Source organism: Neofelis nebulosa, chromosome 6, assembly GCF_028018385.1.
Source record: "Neofelis nebulosa isolate mNeoNeb1 chromosome 6, mNeoNeb1.pri, whole genome shotgun sequence".
NCBI lineage: Eukaryota > Metazoa > Chordata > Mammalia > Carnivora > Felidae > Neofelis > Neofelis nebulosa.
The window spans coordinates 83,025,305-83,046,895 of NC_080787.1; the positions used below are offsets into that span (position 1 = coordinate 83,025,305).

General features: G+C 35.9%; 1 protein-coding gene across 1 annotated transcript in view; it reads right to left on the bottom strand.

The window, feature by feature from the left end:
* Window positions 1-21,591, bottom strand: part of RNGTT (RNA guanylyltransferase and 5'-phosphatase) — a 317,924-nt gene that overhangs the window by 30,853 nt on the left and 265,480 nt on the right. The gene's annotated exons all lie outside the window — the stretch shown is intronic.

Genomic DNA, 21,591 nt, shown 5'->3' on the forward strand with positions numbered 1-21,591 from the left:
GAGTCAAACGAATGTTTTTATTTAAAAGTTATGTTTACACAATACTGTAGTCTATTAAGTGTGAAACAGCATTGTGTAATAAAATGTACATGCCTTAATTTAAAAGTATTTTATTGCTAAAAAATGCTAACCATCATCTGAGCTTTCAGTGAGTTGTAATCTTTTTGCTGATAGAGGGTCTTTGCCTCCATGTTGATGGCTGATGACTAATCAGGGTGGTGGTTGCTAAGAGCTGGGGTGTGACAATTTCTTAAAATGACAATGAAGTTTGCTGCACTGACTGATCTCCTTTCACCAATTCCTCTGCAGTAAATGATGTTGTTTGACAGCATTTTGCCCACAGTAGGACTTCTTTCAAAATTGGAGTCAATCTTCTTAAATCTTGCTGCTGATCTATCAACTAAGTTTATGTAATATTCTAAATCTTTTAATGTCATTTGAACAGTCTTCACAGCATCTTCACTAGGAGATTCCATCTCAAGAAACCATTTTCTTGAGATTGCAGCAATTCAGTCACATCTTCAGGCTCCACTTCTAACTCTACCTCTCCTATTTCCACCATATCAGCAGTTACTTCCCCTGCTAAATTCTTAAAATACTCCAAGTCATCCGTGAGGGTTGGAATCAACTTCTTCCAAACTCCTGTTAATGTTGATATTTTGACCTCTTCCCATGAATCACGAATGTCCTTAATGGCATCTGGAACAGTGAATCCTTTCCGTTTTCAATTCACTTTGCCCAGATCCATCAGAGGAATCAAAACGTATTTCTTAAATAATAAGACTCGAAAGTTGAAATTATTCCTTGATTCATGGGCTACAAAACTGATGCTGCGCTAGCAGGCGTGAAAACATTATACATCTGCATCAGCACTCTTGGGTGACCGGGTGCATTGTCAATAAGCAATAATATTTGCGGGGTTTTAAAAATTATTTTATTATTCGTTTTTTCATTATGATAAGTAATCACCAATTTTACCCATCCTTCCACCCACCTCCCATCTGGTAACCATCAGTTTGTTCTCTATAGTTGAGAGTCAATTTCTTGGTTTCTCTCTTTCTCTCTCTCTCTCTCTCTCTCTCTCTCTCTCTCTCTCTCTCTCTCTCTCTCTCCCCCTTTGCTCATTTGCTTTGTTTCTTAAATGCCACATGAATGAGATCATATGGTATTTGTCTTGCCCTGACTTATTTTTCTTAGCATTATACTCTCTAGCTCCATCCCTACTGTTGCAAGTGGCAAGATTTCACTCTTTTTTTGTGGCTGAGTAATATTCCTGTGTGTAGAAGATGTGTACACCACATCTTCTTTATCCATTCATCTATCAATGGACACTTGGGCTGCTTCCATAGTTTAGCTATTGCAAATAATGCTACAATAAATATAGAGGTGCATGCATTCCTCTGAATTTGTGTTTTTGAATTTTGGGGGTAAACACCCAGTAGCGAGATTACTGGATCATAGGGTAGTTCTATTTTTAACTTTTTGCGGAATCTCCACGCTGTTTTCCACAGTGGCCACACCAGTCTGCATTCCCACCAACAGTGCACCAGGCTTCCTTTTTCTCCACATCCTCACCAACATCTCCTTTTTTCTTATGTTTTTGAAATTAGCCATTCTGACAGGTATGAGGTGATCTCTCATTGTAGTTTTGATTTTTATTTTCCGGCTGATGAGTGACGTTGAGCATCTTTTCAGTGTCAGTTGGCCATCTGGATGTCTTCTTTGGAGAAGTATCTGTTCATGAATGAGCAGTAATATTTGGAAAGGAATCTTTTCTTCTGAGCAGGTCTCAACAGTGGGCTTAAAATATTCAGTAAACCCTGCTGTAAACATATGTGCTGTCATCCAGGCTTTGCTCCATTTATAAAGCACAGGAAGAGAAGTTTTAGCATAATTCTTAATTGCCCTAGGTTTTTCAGAATGGTAAATGAGCACTGGCTCCAACTTAAGGATACTGGTTTCATTAGCCCCAAACAAGAGAGTAAAGCTTCAGAGCCAGGAATTGACTTCTCTCTAGCTAATGAAGTCCTAAGATGGCATCTTCCAGTGTAAGGTTGTTTCATCTACATTAAAAAATCTGTTTAGTAACTAATCTTCATTGATTATCTTAGCCAGATTTTCCAGAGAATTTACTGCAGTGCTACAACAGCACTTACTCCTTCACCTTACACTCTGATGTTATGGAGATGGCTTCTTTCCTTAAACCTCATGAACCAACCTCTGCTAGTTTCAAGTTTTACTTCTGCAGCTTCCTCACCTCTCTCAGCCTTTGTAGAATTGAAGAGAGGCAGGGCCTTGCTCTGGATTAGATTTTGGCTTAAGAGAATGTTATGGCCGCTGTGATCCTTTACCTAGACCACTAAAACCTTCTCCATATCGACAACAAGACTATTTCACTTTCTTACCATTTGTGTTTTCACTGGAGAAGTACTTTAAATTTCCTCTAAGAATTTTTTCATTGCAATCACAATTTGGCTGTTTGGCACAAGAGGCCTACTACCTTTTGGCGTATATTGGCTGCTGACACACCTTTCTCACTAAGCTTCATCATTTCTAGCTTTTGATTTAAAAGGAGAGTATGACTCTTCTTTCACTTGAACACTTGGAGGCCACTGTTGGATTATTGCCAGCTCTGAGGTCAGTATCATGTCTTAGGGAATAGTGAGGTTCAAGGAGAGAGAACAGGCCAGTTGGTGGAGGAGTCAGAACACACACAGTTATCAATTAAATTAGCCATTGTAAGGGTATGGTTTGTGGTGCCCCAAAACAAGTATAATAGTAACATCAAAGATCACTGATCACAGATCACCATAACAAATGTAACAGTAATGGAAAAGTTTGAAATATTATGAGAATTACCAAAATGTGACACAGAGGCACCAAGTGAGTTAATACTGTTGGAAAAATAGTGCTAATTATGGCATTATGGCTGAACCATTTCTGAACACGTATTATTCAAGTATGCAAGAGAACTCAACATCCTATGTTTAAGTTGGAAGGCCCCTAAATAAAAATTCAGAAAGGATCCTTACTAATTATAAAAGAGATAAAACCATTCTTTAAGAGGTTCCTCTTAATAATATATTGCTTTTGGAGCATGTGGGTAGCTCAGTCAGTTAAGCATCTGACTTCGGCTCAGGTCATGATCTCATGGTTGGTGGGTTTGAGCTCCGCATCAGGCTCGGTGCTGACAGCTCAGAGCCTGCAGCCTGCTTCAGATCTGTGTCTCCCTCTCTCTCTGCCCCTCCCCTGCTCATGCTCTCTCTCTCTCTTTTTCTCTCAAAACTAAACATTAAAAAAAAATTTTTTTTAATAATATATTGCTTTTATGAGATTGCCTGGAATCTAACATTAGCATATTTCTAGCTGGGTAGAAAAGCTCCCAGCTTCTGTGAAAGCTCCTGTGTGTTTTCTTTAAGATGCCCATGTAAAGTTGAAGTTGACTGCTACCATGATTATAAATCATAAGGACTCAGACACAGAGATGAGCTCTATGCTATAGAGATAAGCAAAGTATCTAAATCTGCATGTGACTTAAAAGAGGAGTATGGATTATAAAGCACACTGCATCACTAGTGCTGTGACAAAAGGGAAAGCCGTGAGGCACTGACTGACAAGGGAACTGAAAGCAGACCTGGTTCAGTCACTTTGCTGGAGAAACTTGAAGATACACATGTGCAAGTTAAGTTAGAGAAGTATTTTAAGCTTCAAAGCTCTTTTATATCACTCGGTATGGTTGTGAGTAGCAGTGACAGAGACATCAGCTACTGCCACAGTGAAGAAAGGGAGACTTGGAGTAAAGGCAGCAGGCTCACTGAAGAAAAAAACCCACTGCAGACAAAAGATTCCAAGCGTAACGGCTGATGCTTTTTGTCTTCTTGGCTGTATTCAAATAAGTAAGGAGAATCACATTCAAATATTTAGAACCACAAGAGCAATGCATGTGATTAAAAGAAATACAAGTTAAGTGTGTAGGCCCTTTAAATATACAAACCCCCCCCCCCCCCCCCCGCCACCAGTGTAGGACTACTGCATTAAGGAAAACACAGAAGAATTAGCACCCACCCCCCTCATTAAAAAAAGAAAACACAGGAACACAAAGTCCATGAATGAAAGTACTATATTTTTCCAGGAGGATGTAGAGATCCCTTAGGCTCACTGGTCAAAGCTTATTGATATACATAATTAGTTGCAAATTAAGGTTACTGTATTTGACAAATTCAGTTACCTGATTTTCCCTATAAATTTTGGCACTTAAGTTACTGGCAGGGGAAAAAAAAATAGAAGCAGTATGAAAAGAACTGTCAGAATCTGACTGAGAAATGACAGCTGACAGCAAATCACCAACCACAAAAGCACAGTAATCTTGAACCACTTTCTGAGGCAGTAACTGGCTTAAGAGTCATTAACAATTCCTGAGGCCATCACTTTATTAAAGTACAAGCTAATAGCCTAAGATGACACTCGAAATAAAAGTTATATAAATTATAGAACACTTTAAGAAGGTAGGGAGAAGTTATTAACTTAAATGCTTGCTTTAAAAAGCTATATGGGAAATATTTCACGAAATAATGATGATGTTGGATAACTGAAGTCTTTACTACCTTGCACTTAAAAAAATTTTTTTTTAACGTTTATTCATTTTTTGATAGAGACAGAGCATGAGTGGGGGAGGGGCAGAGAGAGAGGGAGACTCAGAATCCGAAGCAGGCTTCAGGCTCTGAACTGATAGCACAGAGCCCAACGCAGGGCTCGAACCCACAGACCGTGAGATCATGACCTGAGCTGAAGTCGGACACTTAACCGACTGAGCCACCCAGGCGCCCCTACTGCCTTGCACTTCTGTAGAGCTTGTTTTTTTGTCAAAGTGTTGTATGGGCCAATTCCCTTGAAATACTTGATCAAAAATCTTGAATGAAAAATTTAAACCAGCAATATTTACACAAAAACAGTACTGCAAGAACAAAGAAAGTGAGTGGGCTTAGGGAGTCAGAGAAACCTGGTTTCCAATCCCAATTATATCATTTACTGGTTGCATAATCATGGGCAAGTTATTCAACACTTAACTTCTCTGTGTCTCAATTTTCTTATCTATAAATACAAATATCTACTTTATTAAGACTGTTATAATAGTATAATGTGTCCTGGGCACATATGTGCTCAGTAAAAATGATTTCTTTTGCAATTTATAAAAATACCTTATTTCTATTCACATCTAGTACAATTAAAATCATATGTTACAATTCCATAATGCCAGAGCTAGGTATTTAAAATTATCATTGATCTTAACACAAACCTCTAACTTTGAAAGTAATGTCAAAACATTATTATTTCCAAAAAGAAGAATAGATTATCAAGCCAGAAATATGCAATTTCTACTACTGGGTAGTATATATCACTACAGTATGGGTTTCTGCTTTCAGATTACCATACAGAAATACTGAAAAAAATGTTTAATGAAAATAGTACAGTATAGGAAGTAGAAATTTAGAATTATGTCTTATTCAATACTAATTATTATTTATTTTTAACTCAGTAATAGACTCTCGATGCTATGTTTTAAAAGTCACAATTTTAGGGGCACCTGGGTGGCTCAGTCAGTTGGGTGACCAACTTTGGCTCAGGTCATGATCTCAGAGCTCATAAAAGCTCAGAGCCTGGAGCCTGCTTTGGATTCTGTGTCTCCGTCTCTCTCTGCCCCTCCCCAACTTGTGCCCACTAGCTCGTTCTCTCTCTCTCTCTCTCTCTCTCTCTCTCTCTCTCTCTCTCTCTCTCTCTCTCTCTCTCTCTCAAATAAATAAACATTAACAAAAGTTTTTAAGTCACAATTTTAGAGATAACTCTCTGAACAAGCTGTGAATACAATAAAAAGGGTAATTATCACCTTCCATGGTGGAAGGGTATACTGAACTGATTTCTTTTTCACAATAAAAAATATGCATTGAAAAAACCTGAACCAATCAATCTATTGTCTTTTTCCAGAATACAAGTCTCCTCTAAAATATATATCTAACAGTCTTAGGCTTAGTCTTAATTTCTCAAGACACACACAAAAAAGACATGAAAACAACTGAAATAGCAACTATGGAGAGGCAGGCTCTTTTATGACTTGAACGGTCAGATTCAAAGATATAAGTAGCCATATTAAGAAACGTTCTCTAATGCATTTTCTTGTCACAAGTAAGAGTTCAACTTGAGCAGCAACATAATGTCAGAAACAACTAACAGAAACGTTAATTTGAACTATTTTTATATTAGTTCCATTTCTTTGTTTCTCTTAGAAAGCGAACACTTCAAATAACATGAAAAAGACATAAAAATATTTTACTATCTGATAGTTATGACTTTAGGAATTCAGGACCCTTTTCTTATTGTCCATGCCAGTGACCTTTATTATTAGTTTATTTAGCTGGGGCCTAAAGAAACCATCTGGAATGCTTATATGAATTGTCAGGAAAGTGTCATTTCTTTACGCTGAGCTTGGTTCTCACCTAAAAATTTTAATGTTTCTCTAAAAAGGTATTAGGGTCCCCTTGCCTTGTTCCAACTTAGAAATCCTTAAAGTGGTCTGTACGGTCTTGCTGTTAGTATGGTTGGGTTTTTTAAAATATTCTCTAAGGGGCACCTGGGTGGCTCAGTCGGTTAAGCGGCTGACTTCAGCTCAGGTCCGTGAGTTTGAGCCCCGCACTGGGCTCTGTGCTGACAGCTCAGAGCCCTGAGCCTGTTTCAGATTCTGTGTCTCCCTCTCTCTGACCCTCCCCTGTTCATGCTCTGTCTCTCTCTGTCTCAAAAATAAATACACGTTAAAAATATTCTCTAATACCAAATCACCTCTTCAACCATATTTCCTATTATTTCCTTACATAAGCTTTTGCTTTTGTATCCAAGGCAAGTCTAAAGTTACACAACTTTGCATTTTCTGTTTTCCTGAAACACCTGTCATCCTTCTATCCCTACAGGGGGTAAACAGAAAAAGACAAAGACAAACACTCACTCTCTCTCAAACACACACACATTCTACTATTCACGTTATTGGTAAGACAACACAGTTTGCATTTCCTTTCTAAATCCCAACCCAGCTACCTCAGTCCACAGTTTTCCTCAACTTTTGACATTTATAGCTAATTCCAAGCATTTGACACATCACATCCTATCCTGAATTGTTCATGATATTTTAACAAAGAGATTTCTTCCATCTCAGCAGCCAGACTATAGATAAGTTGCAGGCATATAAAATATCTTATTAATCTTTATATCCCTAGTCTCCACCAAAATACCTTAGATATATATACTTAGTTGATGTTCCTCTTTGACTAGCAGGTAAGTTTTGAAAACAGTATGTATAGTCAAGGGAACAGGGAACTGCAAACATCAGAGAGGAGTGGAAGTTAGGGAGAATAAAGGTACAATGGGATGGGAAAGGCTTATGGGAGGAACTTACATTTGCTACAGTGGACAGTAGGAAGCCATGTTGGTGGCAATTAAAAATGAAGAAAAAAAAAAAAACAAATGCAGGGTGAACTTATGAAAGGCTCTGAAGGCCATAAATAGACTGACTTTATGCTAGAGAGTGTCAAAATGCCTAAAACAGCAACGATCAAGGAGTGTAAGGTGTTGAGGAGGAAAGTGAGGTAGACCAACCTCAAGTCACTCAGGAGAGGTGGACATTAACTGTCATGGCTAACAGAACTGAAGCCTCAAGGAAGATGATGTTCTCATTAAGGACATTTGAGACGCCACCAAGAAGGAGTGGAATCAAAGAATAGACTTGTCTTTACCTTTTTTCTACCAAGTGATAATTTTTCACGATTTTATTGCTTTAATAAATTATTCAGCCAGTAAAAGTGTCTAAAAATCAACATTAGACTTAAGATTTTACTTCTTATGGATAAGGATGACTTCTACAAGAGCTTGGAGTCTATATCTTTTAACAGGCTATAATAGTGTGGAATAGTTCACCACTAGTAGTAACTTGCCCTCACCAATATAATTTTTACCTTTTCCTCATGTGGTTGCATTCCACTCCAGGAATCTCTGCTTCATGACATCTAATGACCCACATTATGTACATATTCCCTTATTTCATTCATCCTTTTGCTAAACCAAAACCACCCTGAGAGTATCTCCTTGCTTATTCTCACAGTCACTGCGTTTTACATCATCCAATTACCCTTGTGCTATGCAACCAACCTACTCATCCTGAAACTTAAAAAACATCTGTTCCTTCTCCTTGCAATTCTGCTATAATTCTTTCTGCAGCTAAAATCAGCCCTGAGTCATCAAAATGCCTCCAAGATACACTGATCTTGAAAAACATTAAAATGTCTTAATTCCAGCTATGCTCACAAAGCAAATTCAACTTTGAGCCAGAAAATGAGAAACTGTTTATCACTATATCTAGCAAAACTGCCACACCTGGTTAAAAAAAAAAAAAATCTTGTAAATGAGATATTAACTTTTTCTTAAGCTAATCAGAGCACTCAAAATCTCAGGTGATTTGTTTATATACCTGATTTCCTACCACCTGGTATCTTTCTTAAAGAAATAAATTAGATTTCCAGAGACTGTTTCAAATTAATAACCATACAAGACTTTCACCCAGATCTCTTGAACATTAACAAGTATTAAAGGTAAAATAAGAAATATTTAATATAAAAGAAAAATAATAAGTAGGGTTGGCCCTTCTAAAAATAATACCTGAGGAGGGATATATGACACATAAACTTCAAACTAGCTGCTTTGGGAACAGAAAGAAAAATACTTCATAAAGATATCAGAAGATACTATAATTAGAAGCCTTTTAATATCTCACAGATTCACAAGTGTTCCCAATACAAGAACTCTCAGCTCTTGCTGTTAACAACCAATGAACATAAACACTCAACGCTAACTAAATAAGTAGCAAAGGTAAGATTATAACTTTGAGTTCTTTATACTCCAGTATCTTTTTACATAAACAAACCACAATGATGCTCTACCTTGATCCTCGTGGTGAAACCATATTTCTTTTGGAAGAGTCATAGAGTCCAGCCAGTGTCTTAACTAGTATTAATCAATTATAGGGATAATTTGGCCTATTGTACAAGCAAAACTCAGAAGGAATTCAAGGACTATAATAATATTGTATATGATAATAATGCAACATAAATAGTAACTATACAGTATACACTAAATACTAGACACTTAAATAATACTCCATAGAAGGCAATAACTGCTACCTGTTGGCAACATAATCTTGGATTTGTTACTCAGCCTTCTAGGTCTTCCTAATCTGTAAAACTGGAAATGCTAAAAGTACCTGCACTTTATATATTGTTTCAGAATTAATTAGAACAGTGCCTGGCATTAGTGCTCAACAAATGTTGTCTGTAATATTTTTTTTGCTTGATAACAGTACTAAAACTGTGTTTTCAGTTTTAAAGAAATTAATTATCCTATTTTTTCCTTTTTCATGATAGAAAGTTTTCAAATACTGACAAAGAAGAAAAAAGATGAGATGCCCAAAGAGATATCATATGGTTACAATATTTGATGATAAATGAGAAAAATTATTATACATTAGGTATACATTAAACTTAAATACTCTTATTTTGTTTCTTAAAGTCTAAGCCTCTTTGCCCAAAACAAACAAGCAAACAAAAAGCTTACATTAAATGAATTTTGCACTAGATAACTTCTTTTATTTAACTAAGACTTAGAAAATAAAATCTGATATTAAAATATTGCAATATATTGAGAACAGATTCTGGACAGTAAATAACCCAAAATGTAATTTCAGGTGTCTATCCAAATAGATTCTGAATAGGTATTTTTACTTATTAAAAAAAATTTTTTTTTAATGTTTATTTCTGAGACAGAGAGACAGAGCATGAGTGGGGAAGGGGCAGAGAGAGGGAGACACAGAATCAGAAGCAGGCTCCAGGCTCTGAGCTGTCAGTACAGAGCCCGACGCGGGGCTTGAACTCACGAACCATGAGATCATGACCTGAGCTGAAGTCGGTCGCTCAACCGACTGAGCCACCGAAGCGCCCCTGAATAGGTAGGTATTTTTAAAAGAATGTGTATATAATGTATGCTGACTGATAATATTTTGAGTGTTATAAGATTTAAGTCTTAGAAGAAATCTTAATTAAAAGTACTTTAAGGGGCGCCTGGGTGGCTCAGTTGGTTAAGCGGCCGACTTCGGCTCAGGTCATGATCTCGCTGTCTGTGAGTTCGAGCCCCGCGTTGGGCTCTGTGCTGACAGCTCAGAGCCTGGAGCCCGTTTCAGATTATGTGTCTCCCTCTCTCTCTGACCCTCTCCCGTTCATGCTCTGTCCCTGTCTCAAAAATAAAAATAAAACATTTAAAAATAAATAAATAAATAAAATAAAAGTACTTTAATATCAGAAACAACATATTATTTAGCAGATGAATGATCACCTGTGAAACTATTTCTTGGGTATCAGAAATGCTCTGATCTGGTGACACTATAGAGAAGAATTTAAATATTAATATTAATATTAATTAATAAAATGTTTTAGTAAAACCGTAAATATTCAAATTGTACCTCAATGCTGACCTGTATTTGTAATGTTAAACTTAAATTTGTAAAAGTTTCTCCAAACCTTATCTTGCATTGCATTTAGCATAATTTGTGAATTGCTAAAACTATAGAGTTGTCATTTTTACTTTCGGACAAATAATTCTACAGATAATAAAACTAGGGGATATGGAGAAAATGAATATTTAACTCACTATTTATAAAAAGCTATTTTAAAAGAGTATTAGATTTACTGGACTATACTTCTGTATTTTTGTTTTAGAAAATTAAAGATCCCTCCTATCCGTGTCCCACAGTATTTATTTAGGACAAGGAGTCACTTCATGCAGCGGTTTCAAACTTCTGAAGGTGCTCAAAGTAGCAACTTTAGTACTGCCAATTAAAATTTTGGCAACATTTACTGATTTGTATTATCTAGTCTCAGAGTTTCTGCGTTTGTTACTGTTGTTGAAGAGCCAAAAAAGACGAGCAATCTGGAGCTTTCCCAACTGCCTGATTCATGGTCACAGACACATGAAATGGGTCTTTTCTGTATTCTTGGCAACTGAGGAGGGGAGGTTGTTTTTTGAAACTTTATTCGGCAAGAAGATGTGTGAGTATTTATAACAGACTCCTAGAGAAATTATTTTTATGTTTAGTGGGAATAAAGTAAAATATATAATTTCTAGAGGTCTCATAAATATCTAGATCAGAAACTGGAATTATTTGTCTGAAATATGACTTCATAGTCACTTTAGGTGTAACCTTTTGTACTGAAATGGTTATCAGTGCCTTTGAAATTCCAGTCAGAGAACTACTTCGTTTTGGAAGTAAAATATTGGTAGGAAAAAACACAAGGGGATGAGAAATACCATGTTATTTCCTTTCACCAAAATAGGAGGGCTACTGCATTACAAATACCTAAACATGCATGATATAGTATCATTCACTTCTCTGAGAACATTTCAAAATTACAAAAAAGAACTGCTTATTCTTTTTCTCTCCAAACCACATTTAAGAAGAACTAAGCTTGATATAACTAAGCTAAAATAATTTCTAACATTTGTCTATAAAGTGTCTGGCTCAAGAGAGAATGAAAGTCACTGGAATTTCCAGCTAAGAAAAATGCTAACTTTCTTAATTGGAAAATAATTTGAGAACTATATTTAAAATGTTCTCAGAATAATGTATTCATAAAATCTACATTTCAAATAAAGCTACTGATGTTAATAATTTACAACCACAATCTTAAATTAGAAAATAAAATTAATTTATATTGCCTCAAAGATATCCCAACTCAAGATGTACTATATATTAGAAAAATAACGTTCTAAGGCACTAAATATAAACATGTATGTTAGAGCCAGAGTTCTAAATACTTTATGATTTCATGGCAAATACTTAATAGTTAAAAAAAACATCAAAGAACGAAAACCAAACCAAGCCAAACCAAGCTCTTAGACAAGAGAGAACAGACTGGTAGTTGCCAGAGGTGGGGTGGGAGTGGATGAAATAGGTAAAGGGGGTCAAAGGTGCAAACTTACAGTTATAAGATGAATAAGTCACTGGGATTTAATGCATAGAATGGTGACTATACTTGGTAATACTGCACTGCATATCTGAACGTTGCTAAGAGAACAAATCCTAAAAGTTCTCATAATAAGAAAAAACAATTTGTACAACTATGTACAGTGATGGGGGTTAATTAGGCTTTGGTGATGATCATTTCTCAATGTACACAAATATCGAATCATTGTGTCATGACACCCAAAACTAATGAAATTTTATGGGGCGCCTGGGTGGCGCAGTCGGTTGAGCGTCCGACTTCAGCCAGGTCATGATCTCGCGGTCCGTGAGTTCGAGCCCCGCGTCAGGCTCTGGGCTGATGGCTCGGAGCCTGGAGCCTGTTTCCGATTCTGTGTCTCCCTCTCTCTCTGCCCCTCCCCCGTTCATGCTCTGTCTCTCTCTGTCCCAAAAATAAATAAAAAACGTTGAAGAAAAAAAAAAAATTAAAAAAAAAAACTAATGAAATTTTATATCAGACCTCTATAAACAACAATAACACTCGGTTGTCTAAGCATCCTCAATAATAATGGTAACAAGTATCTATTTTATGTGCTTTTATGTCTCAGGCACTATACCAAATGCTGAGGATCTAGAATTGTACAAGACCAGTGTCAACAGGGCTTATCGTCTTGTAGACAAGTATTCTAAGGACAGGAAGATAAGAACACTAAAACTGAAATGTGTGACTACAGACAGGCCTGACGTGTTACTAAATTTTGGCAATAATGCTGCCAAAACCACTGTGGTAAATATGGCAGGATAACTACTACTATGAATACCTGTTAGAAGCCTACTCTGCAGTTACTGTGTGACTTGTTAGTAGACAATGCATGATTTTAACATCCAGAAAGTTACAACATGGGCTCACCTGACAGCCCTGCAGTAACCCTGAAGCACTTTGTGAGCAAGTATGCAGGAGAAAAAGTTGTCAGAGACTTAAGAGCTATTGCATACAGGTAGGAAGACTTTTAGCTTCCATGAGGGTTTTTTTTTTTTTTTAAGCTTCTCTCACGCTTTGAATCTGTTTTCAACAAAGGGATAACCATGTCTTCCCTTATTACTACATATGAAACATTGAAAATGTGCCTCTTCTTACAGTATTAAAGAAAATTTAGCCATTATTCAATGAATATGTTGCACAAATCCAGATCTGATTCCATTGCTTTCTCTCAATTTCTCACCTATCTCCATTTCTTTCCAATTTCTTCTCCTAGGGGAGATGTTACCTTTATTTCTTTCTCTATCCTCAAAATACATGAAATTACTTGGAAGACAGAGTAGGTGTGGAAGGCTCCCTTCTGTTCTTGAGAATGAATTTTTTTAAAACAGAAAATAGCTTTACTTGGCTGTATGAAACATCTTAATTCATTTCTCATTTACCTTTTTCTCTACTTTCCTCCTCCCTCCTCCCAACAACTATGACATCTTATCATTTTCTTCTCCCTCCAAAGCCACTCTGAGGGCTGTCATCAACTCAGGGGCAGGTAAGCTTCCTCATGATCATCTGCACTGCAGAAGGATGGCAGTCTGCTGCCAGAATCTTAAGGCAGCATGAGCTGGACAAGTCCTACCCTGCAGCAGTGTTTGCCAGTTTGCCAAACTGAGTCGTGACCCATATTCCAAGAGAGAAGTCAATTTAATGGGTTAAGACCAGCATTTAAAAACCAAATCAGGGGTTCCTGAGTGGCTCTGTTGGTTGGGCATCCAACTCTTGATTTCGGCTCAGGTCATCTCAAGATTCGTGGGATCGAGCCCCACAGAGTGCAGAGCCTGCTTGGGATTCTCTCTCTCTCTCTCTCTCTCTCTCTCTGCCCCTTCCCTGCCAGAGTGCCCCACCCTCACACATGCAACTGCACATGCGCAGACGCTCTCTCTCTTGAACACTTTTATTATTTAAAAAAAAAATTTTTTTTTAACGTTTATTTATTTTTGAGACAGAGAGAGACAGAGCATGAACGGGGGAGGGTCAGAGAGAGAGGGAGACACAGAATTTGAAGCAGGCTCCAGGCTTTGAGCAGTCAGCACAGAGCCCGACGCGGGGCTCGATCCCACATACCGCGAGATCGTGACCTGAGCCGAAGTCGGACGCCCAACAGACTGAGCCACCCAGGCGCCCCAAATAAACACTTTAAAAAAAAAAATAGAAAAATAAACAGAACAGAATGGGAAGTAACTATTGCATCACACTTACTTTGAAATTCCAGTCTACATTGTGTGTATATAAATATATGTATGTGTAGAACAGAATCTCAATAGAAATACATTTCTTACCTTCCTACAGCTCATAGTCAAAAATTTGGAAGCTACTAAACTAGAATACTCAGTTTTAAGGACTACATCTTTACCTGATGTAATACTTCAGACATTTTAGAAATTTAAAATATGGATGCTAAATATTTTCTTTTAGTAAAAAGTGCTGATCTGATATATATATTATTTCCTAAACGCCAATATTTTCTAAAAGATCATCAGTCAAATTAGTTTTCTTAGTGTTTTTCAGTCTTTTAATAATTCAGAGTCCCCACTTGACCTTTATAAATTTAACCAACCCAAGAAATTAAAACTGCCAAGTCACTAGCAATCTCAAAAATATTTTTAAGTAACAAACGACAATCCGAACTCTATATACCTTAAAGAAAAAAATATTCTACTTTTTTTTAAGAGAAAAAAGTCTGAGGGATGGTATGAATTTCCAAATATGCTTTCAAAAATGAAGAGATCACCATTTATTTGCATCTGTTGCATATGCATATGAATGCAAACACCAATACTGTATTTCCTTGGCTATAAAGAGATTTTTAAAAATTCAAGCTCCAAAAGCTTGGAGTAGGAGACTGTGACGAATGGCACCCTGTTCCTCGGGAAGGATGGAAGCAGGATCTAAGGCAAGAACTTAGCTGTACTGACTATAAAATAACTGCCTCAGAATAATGGTTATATTCTTTACTTTTCACATATGGTTGCTGTGTGGAATTCATAGTTAAAATACAGGGGACATTTTTGAGCCATTCTGCAGTGTCAAAGTGGAAACTGTCTGACTGAGCCTCACAGCCTCTCCCACTTAGGCTGTCAGAGCTGGAAGAGGCAACTAATACCAACCCCTGCAGGGAGGGACAGCCCTGTGGCCTTGAGTCTTTCCAGAACAACCCCTGAGTTGATTAAAAGTGATGTTGACAGGCTTCAATTCTTCTTGGTTTTATGGATTCTGGCTGCTAAGTAGAGCCTCCAGGACTAGAAACCTACAGGAATAGCATTAAGATTTTTACTAGACTGTGAGACTCTCTAGAAAACAAAACAGAATAATAAGGATAAATTGTAAACTATTACTTAAACTTGAACATGTCTATAAAAATAAGCTACGAATAACAATTTATATACATACAATTAAGACAAAGGTATTACATAAAGATATATGGAAATACCATCCCCCCAAATAAGGGATTTCTGAAAAACTTCTGACAGCCTGAAAGGATACAAATAGAAATTAAGCAAAATTTTGCTTTAATCAAAACTCCCCTTTTTAATTTCAAAGACTGCATATAAAGGTTAAATGAACTGTATCTCTTAAGAAAAATTAAGTCATGTATAACCTAGTACATTTAGAACATTAATGTCAATAAAGTTAAAAGAAGTTAGTCTTGGATGAGGGTGAAATCTGCTTCATTTATAGCACAAAACAATAGCGGTGAATATGTGAGGCAGTTCCTGACTCTGAATGACAACTCATCAAATGATCAGTGTTTTATTTAGTTTATTATATTTTAGGATAAAACAAAAGACAATCATGCATGTTTAAAATCAAGATGACAAACTCCCCCTAAAAATTTAAATGTATATGCTTTCAATACCTTTTTGGTTAATTGAAAAATCTGGGAAAACATATTTTATTCACTTTTTAGGGTTCTTAATTTGCGGTCCCTAAATAACCTTCAATAGAGTCCATGAACTCTCTGAACTTATAAATAGAAGTGCGTGCATGTACATTTTTCTAGAGAGAGGGTCCACAGCTTTCATAGGATTCTGAAAGGAATTAATGATCTGAAAAGAGAGTCACTGCCTTGGGTGAAACTTATCTACACAAGGACTGAGGTTGTTTGAGAAAAGAATGACTTATGGAAGTTGTTAAGAAATAAAGGTTAAGTTGGAAAAACTTCCCCTAAAAACAGTAAAACCTGAAACTAGTATGAAGATGTATTAGTCTAAGACTATAATGAAGTCACATGTTTGTATATATTTGTGTCTTTATCTAGGACTTGGCTAAGAAACTAGAACTAAAAGATGGGTAATAATGGAAGGGTGTGTATGTGTGTGAGAATGGTTGTAATGACTTATGTTATACATTAATAGTGCAGGTATCTCTTGTCATGCTACAGCAATTTCTGAACTCATTTAACATTGGTCCAAATATCTATTATCCTTTTTGTGTTTTTATTTTTCTCTCTTTCATCTTTATAAAATGGAGCTGCTTTTTAGAAATACAACTGTAAAATGTATCTAATAAAAAGAGCCTCTAACACCAAGCCACTCAAAACTTAGATCTGTGATGTTAGTGAATAATTCTTTTTCCTAAATATTCAAGTGCACAGTTTCCTAACTTATTTACCAAAAAAATTCAACTAATCTGCTCTTAAGGAAAGCAAACCAGTTTCCATTTATTAAAGGTTTATCTGATATCTATGCCACACAACACTGTATCATTACACTTAGTTTATTTAATGAGAAATGAATCTAACAAGTATTGGTATTTCATGTCCAAAGAATCAGGTGCAAGGTAAGGGAGGAAATGAACCTTAAATTTCTAGTCTAATCTCAGTCATTTAAACTATGATTTTTTTTATTGTTTTCCAGTTAACTTATAAATATTCTAATTAGGTAAGGATCTATATAGCATTTTTAAAGACACCATAAGAATTATGAAGGAACTGGGGCGCCTGGGTGGCGCAGTCGGTTAAGCGTCCGACTTCAGCCAGGTCACGATCTCGCGGTCCGTGAGTTCGAGCCCCGCGTCAGGCTCTGGGCTGATGGCTCGGAGCCTGGAGCCTGTTTCTGATTCTGTGTCTCCCTCTCTCTCTGCCCCTCCCCCGTTCATGTTCTGTCTCTCTCTGTCCCAAAAATAAATAAAAAAAAACGTTGAAAAAAAAAAAAAAAAATTTAAAAAAAAAAAAAAAAAAAAAAGAATTATGAAGGAACTTGAATAATTAATAAAGATAAGAAATCCTTGCACGGTTTATGAGAGAAACCTTTCTGACAGCAACATCAAAGGGAAAAGGTGCCCTACAATAATGGGCCCTTTTCTTTTGAGTTGATTATCTAGGCATAAAGGGTTGACAAAGGATTGACCTCTGTCACTGAGCTTGTCAGGAAGGGCCTGGATAAAGAAAATGTTATGTTAATAAATCAGGTGAGTGACGGAGGAATTAACCTCATACATATATTAAACTATGTTTCTGAAACATGTAACACACACACAAATTCTACCCCTCCCTAAATATATAATACAAGCCTCTCACTTTTTAGTTATTTCAGTTCTAATAAGGAAAAACAGGATTTTCCAAACCAATGGACAGAAAAAAATTAGGCTTTCAAAATGTTCCTGCAGAAACTTATTAGGATTCCTGGCAATACTATTGAATTCGGTGAACAGGATAGTGAGAGAGGTTTATGAAGAAACTCTTGCCAACTCATGTTCTAGGGACATTAAAAAAGGAAGAAGACAAATGTACCTGAATGCTTGTCATTACTTAAGAAAGAATAAAAGTTCAAGAGGGTCCACAAGTTAAGATCCTGATGATGAACTTTTGAGAGTGTTTTTATTTAAATTAAATGAGTGGAGGTATTTAAAGAGGTGCTGATGCTATGGTAACCGAAATAAGATTTTTCATTAAGAAAGTCCAATAATGTTACTAAACCTCCTCAACATTAAATATTTTTTATGTCCTCTATTCAGGCTCAGTCTTTTCTCAAAAATCCTTGTTTTTCAAAGCATAAAAATATATGTTATTTACACAGGTAGAAAGGAATTTGAACTCATACCCCTCAACTGGAACAAGAAACAACTCATGGAGCCAAGACACAAATGTGAGGAAAAATCAGAAAACTAAACAAAAAACATAAAACAAATTTTATAGGCCTATAAGAAAATATTAACAAAAAGTTATAATAACAAGAAAGGATGATCTCAAACTGTCCTTTATATTACTACTTTAAAGTTCATAACATTATTCCACTTCTTACATGAAAGCCTAGATGGAATCTAGGATTCAACCCTTAAGTAATATCACTATAAAAACAATGTTTGATGAAAGATCGAACACTTTCCCTCAAAGATCATAAATAAGGCATGGAGGTCTGTTCTCACCATTTCTATTCAACTCTGTGTGTAGGCTTTAGTCAATGTAGTAAGGCAAGAAAAAGCAGTAAAAAGCATCCGGATCAGAAAGAAAGAAGGAAAACTGTCTTTTATAGTAGATGGCATAATCATTTATGCAGAAAATCCTATGAATATGCAAAAAAGGACTAGAATAATTGAGTATAGTAAAACTGCAGGATTTAAAGTAAACACATAAAAATCTTTTTATATACTAGCAATGAACAACCAGAAATTGAAATAAAAAATACTTTTATATCTAGAAAAATATCTCTATGGTCAATGTCAAAGCAATTACTGCCTCTATTTTCTTCCAGGAGTTTTATGGTTTCAGGCCTCACATTTAGGTCTTTAATCCATTTTGAGGTTTTTTTTATGTGTCGGGTGGAAGAAAGTGGTTCAGTTTCATTATTCCACATGTAGCTGTCCAGTTTTCCCAACACATCTGTTGAAGAGACTTGTCTTTTTCCATTGTATATTCTTGTCTCTTCTGTATTAAATTGATCATATAAGCATGGGTTTATTTCCAGGCTCTCTATTCTGTTCCACTGATCTGTGTCTACTTTTGTACCAGTAGTATCCTGTTTTGATTACTACAGCTTTGTAGTATATCTTAAAATCTGGGATTGTGATACTTCCAGCTTTGTTAAATTTCTCCAGATTGCTTTGGCTATTTGGGGTCTTTTGTGATTCCATACAAATTTTAGTAATGTTTTTTCTAGTTCTATAAAAAATTCTGTTGGTATTTTGAGAGGGATTACAGCAAAATAACAAGCTTTGCACACTAAGGAAACCATCAACAAAACAAAAAGGCAACCTTTCACTGTTGGCAAAAATGCAAACTGATACAGTCACTATGGAAAACTGTGGAAGTTCCTCAAAAATTTAAAAGCAGAATTACCATATGATCCCGTAATTTTACTACTGGGTATTTACCCAAAGAAAATAAAAACACTAATTCGAAAAGATATATACATCCCTATGTTTATCACAGCATTATGAAAGCAACCAAGTGCCCATCAACAAATGAATGGATAAAGAAAATGTGGTGTATCACACATACACCACACACACACACACACACACACACACACACACACACTGAAATATTACTCAGCCATAAAATGAATGAGATCTTGCCACTGCCATCTGCAACAACATGAATAGACCTAGAAGATATTTTGCTAAGTGAAGTAAGTCACAGAAAGACAAATACCAAATGATTTTATTCATACGTGGAATTTAAGAAACAAATGAATAAACAAAGAAAAAAAAAAGAGACAAACAAAAACCCAGACTCTTAAATACAGAGAACAAACTGGTGGTTGCCAGAGGCGAAGTGCGGGAATGGGGATGGAAGGAGTGAAATAGATAAAAGGGACTAAGAGTACACTTATTGTGATAAGCACTGAGTAATGTACAGCACAGGTGAATAATTATATTGTACACCTGAAATGAACATACCATTGTATGTTAATAATATTTCAACTAAAAAAAACCCCTTTTTTCCTGCATTAATTGTAAACAAAAATTATGCAAAAAATTCTTTATAAAAATGTTAAAAAAACACTTTTATAACACCACAAATATAAAATATTTGTGGATAAATCTATGAAAAATGAAAAAGTTCAATTTAATAAAACAAAATACTGTTGAGGAATATTAAAGATTTAAATAAATGGAGAAATATGTGGTCTTCACGAATTAAAAGATTCAGTATTGTTAACATATCATTTCACCTCAAATTGATCTATAGATTTAACATGATACAAGTTAAAATTCTAGTGGGCATTTTTAGAGAATTTGGCATTTTAAAATTTGTATGGAAATTAAAGGAACCTAATTAGTCAAACAACTTTGGAAAAGAACAAGGTTGGAGGATTTACCCTACCTGTCTCCATGACTTATTATAGAGATACAATAATAAGATAGTGTGGTATTGGTGGTGGGGTAGACACGAAAATCAATGGAACAGAACAGAGTCCAGAAATAGATTCACACACACATAGTCAATTGATTTTCAACAAAGATGCAAAGACAATTCAGTGGTGGCAAGAATAGTTTTTTAAAAAATGGTTTTGGAATAACTGGATATCCACGTGCCAAAAAGATGGGGGGTTCAACATTCCTCTATACCTTGAACTTTGAATCTTATATTAAAATTAACGCAAATAGATATTACATCTAAATGTAAAATCTAAAACCGTAATGATTCCAGAATACAAAGGAGAAAAATCTTTGTGACTTTGGTTAGGCAAACATTTCTTAGATCAGTACCAAAAGCATGAGCCATGGGGAAAAACTTATAAACATTAACATTAAGAACTCTGCTCTTCGAGGAGCCTGTTTAAGAGAATGAAGAGACAAGCCATAGCTGGGGGAAAAGCTGCAAATCTTAAATCTGATAAAGGACTTATATCCAGAAGATATAAGAATGCTCATAACTCAACAGTAAAAAAAGAGAAAAACAACCCAATCTAAAAAATGGCAAGATTTGAACATGCACTTCACTAGAGATGTACAGATGACAAACAAGCACATGAGAAGATGCTCAACATTAGTAGCCATGACAGAAATGCAAAATAAAACTGTAGTGAAATACCACCCTGTAATCATAAGAATGACTAAAACGGCCATTGCAAGGAAATCTCACACCCTACTGGTGGGGAAACACTTGGGTTATTTCTTAAATATTAAACATGCAACCACCATTTAATCCAGCCATTCTCATCTTAGGTATTTACCCAAGAGAAATGAAAAGTATATATCCACACAGAGACTTGTATACAAATGCTCAGAGCAGCCAAAAAGAAACAACCAAATGTCCATCCACAGGTGAAAGGATAAAGAAACTGTGCTATTACCATACAATGGAATACTACTGTAACAATAAAAAGAATGAGCTATTTGTAAGTGCAACAACATGGATGAATCTCAAAATAATTATGCTGCGTCAAAGAGGCTAGGAGAGGAAAAGGAAGAGAGAGGGACAGGAGAAATAATGTATAATTCCATTTATATAAAATTCTAGAAAATGCAAATTAGTCTATGATGACACAAATCAGATCAGTGGTTGCCTGGAGACTGGAAGGGAAAAAAGAAGGGCAGGAGTGAGGAATTTCAAAGAGGCACAAGG